This window comes from Microcebus murinus, chromosome 19 (genome assembly GCF_040939455.1).
Source record: "Microcebus murinus isolate Inina chromosome 19, M.murinus_Inina_mat1.0, whole genome shotgun sequence".
Taxonomy (NCBI): domain Eukaryota; kingdom Metazoa; phylum Chordata; class Mammalia; order Primates; family Cheirogaleidae; genus Microcebus; species Microcebus murinus.
The window spans coordinates 38,825,986-38,829,050 of NC_134122.1; the positions used below are offsets into that span (position 1 = coordinate 38,825,986).

A 3,065-nucleotide genomic window follows, 5' to 3' on the forward strand; every position below is an offset into this window, starting at 1 on the left:
GTCCTTCGGGGAAAGAAGTGAAATGGGGGGATTTCCAGAGATGAATCAGGAGGTTAGAGTCTGCAGTACATTAACATTTTACAAAGGTAAAAGGTTAAAAAAAACCAGCCCCAGGGGTTGCCATGCACGCTGACAGGAGAGGGTTGGACACTCCCGTCCCTCCTGCACTGCAGGTCTCCGAGATTCACTTTTACCGCAGTCACTCCGTTCCCCCTTTCTTCCTTTGATTACACAGGGCTAGTTCGGAGGGACATGCTCGAGGAGAAAGGGCTGGAGACGGTGGGAGATGGCATGGCAGTGAGGGACACCAAAGTACCCTGTCCCTGCAGAGGGGACTCAGAGACGGCAGCTCCTCGGAGCCAGCAGGTGAGCTCAGGGACACCACCTTCCCAGTGCGTTTTCAGGGCAACTGATCAAGTTCTTCCCACACGTGTGTGCCTTTCCCCCACCCAGGGAAATAATGGGGGAAGGGTGTTAGTTGCCTGAACATAGAAGTGAGACCTAGATGATCAGCTGAGACCAGACCTCGGAGAGCTTCGAAAGCTCTGAGGGTTTGGACTTGATTCTCTAGGCGGATGTACATAATCACATACAAACCCATGGATGCTCTCGAGTTTATGTTCTCACGTGGGCGACAAGCAACTACGTAAGCAGTTGCTTTTAATTACAACCTTCGTGGGCCTACCAAGGACAGGTATGAGTTGCTCTGACAGCGGATAATGGGGACAGGACTTCCTCTGTGGTTACCAAAAGGAGAAGGGCCAGACTGAGGGGAGAAGGATCATGAACTCAGTTTTGGAAATGTTGAACTTGAGGGGGTCTGTGGGTGCCAAGTGGCAAAGGGAAGCAGACAGTTAAAATTTGACCAGCTATGCCAATCTGGAGCTCAGGAAGGAAGAGAGGGTGCAGACATGGACACAGTTGGATGAGGTTAAGGTAAGGGGAAGAATATAGGGAAACAAGAGGGTCTAGCATGGAGCCTTCACAATACCGTTTAGAAGTCAGGTAGAGAAGGATGAATCAGCAGACAAGAATGAGGAACCAACGTGTCTCACTCATTAACTACTGCGTTTCAGGGCCAAGCCCAGTGCTTTGCAAGAGTAATCATAAATGTTTATTGAACTGATACATACAGCATCTTGGCTGTCTTTTCCCAGGGAGAGAAACCAAGCTGTGTTACTCAGCTCTGGCTGCAATGGTGCTGTGTAACAAATGAGCCTAAAGCTCAGGGACTCTCCAGGCTTCCCAGCCAGTTCAAGTCTGTTCCACATGCCCCAGCCAGGGCTGAGCCTGAAGGCCAGTGGTGACTCACGCTTTCTCATGGCAAACACTTTTTTCCCCTACCTCAGGTTTATTCGTACAAATAGTACAGGAGGCCCCCAGCCCCATGCAGACAGCAGCCCAGGGGTCACACCAGTCCTTCTGTCCTCATGTTGGCAGACAGAGACCTCTACTCTGGAGCCTTTGTGGGGGCCTGGGCACTTTTGGGAGCCTGAGCTGGAGCTGGAACTGAAGCTGGTGCTGCTGCTGAAGCTGTGGAGTGGGCCTTTGTTTGATTCTCAGCCTTTGGCTTGCAGAGCCTGAGACCCTTGGCAATGCGCGCACAAGCACGCTTCCCAAGCTTGGGGTGGGCAATGTAGGCAAGTCGACTGAGCTTGCAGCTCCTGCCTTTTGGGATCTTAGCCTTAACCTCCTTGGGCTTTACGAGGGCCTTGATAGCTTCAGCACGTGCACTCATGGCCTTGGTGTTGTTGCCCTGCATCTTCTTCAGGCCCTTCTCATTGTACTTCTTGGCGAAGCACATGTTCCTCGGGAACTTGGGGTCCACCCCTTTAAGAGATTTGTATCTTTGTGATCAGGGTTTCTTGATGCCATTTCTGTGCCACTTTTGGGACTGGTTGTGTGTGGTGTGGTTTTTGGACTTGGCCATATCTACACCGTAACCCGCAGCTGCCAAAGAGCCTGAGACAAGAAGAGATGGCAAACACTTTTAGAGCTCACATCATACCCACCCACGCTCCATTGCCAAGCCATGGCCCAGCCCAAAATCAAGAGGCAGGTAGTAGATGAGAAAGAACACCTGCTTTCAAGCCTGAGCGATTTGGGTTCAAATCCTAGTTCTACCCCTAATAAATGCATGAACTCAATCAAATTACTTAACCTATGTTAGCCTCATGTCCCTCTCCTTTAACATGGTATAATGGTATCTCCTAGAGGGGCCGTGGGAATTAAACATGATGCACATGAAGTACCTATGACACGTGGGACGTGTGCAACATCAGTAGTTCCTGTGGTCCATGACCTCACCTTCTAACTATAGCACTGAACCTGAACAGCCTGGCTGCATATTCTGGGCAGCTCAGTGGTAACACTCACCCTAAGATGAGATGTACCCTGGGGCTGGGAAGGAGACAGGAAAGATAATCAAGAAGTCTGAAGGCGGGATCCAACTCAACCATTTACCAAATGCCTCCCAGATTTCCTGGAGCTGATATTTAGTTTCTATCCAGTCCAAATCCACTTCGCCTAGAGGTGTCCTTACGAGAAATCCTCTTGCTTTCCAGGGCCAGGCTTTAGTTCTTGCCTGTGTTTTGAGTGAGACAAAAATATTAAGGAGGGATAAAATTCTGCAGGCAGACAGCTTTTCCAAATGGGACTTTTCCCAGATTGCATTTGAACTAGACCTTGGCCTGAAATGCAATATCCAGAGCTTTCTTTGCAGCTTCCCTTATGGTTTGAGAAGGCTTTTTCCGTGAATGCTTATGTAAAGATGAAGAATTTGTATGATCCAATGAGATGTCTGGCATAAGTCCCAGGCTGTTCCACTGAAGGCTATTTTCTTTTCTTATCCGCTGTTTAGTAAATCACCCGAGCAGTGACCAGGAAATAGATGCTCCGAGTTACTGCTGTCATCTTGATTTCATAATGATCATTCAATATGTTTGTCTTTATAGCTCTTAAGAAATGTATTTCTGAACTTCAGCATTTTTTCTCAGGTCTTAGGCAGTGGGTTTTCTTTGATATTAACTAATTTATTCTACAAGCATTATTGAGCATTTGCACGT

The 3,065-nt window shown here is 48.5% G+C and overlaps 1 pseudogene; it reads right to left on the bottom strand.

Moving 5' to 3' along the window:
• Positions 1-1,383: 1,383 nt before the first annotated feature.
• On the bottom strand, positions 1,384-1,938 carry LOC105871138 (large ribosomal subunit protein eL29-like; annotated as a pseudogene).
• Positions 1,939-3,065: the final 1,127 nt, after the last annotated feature.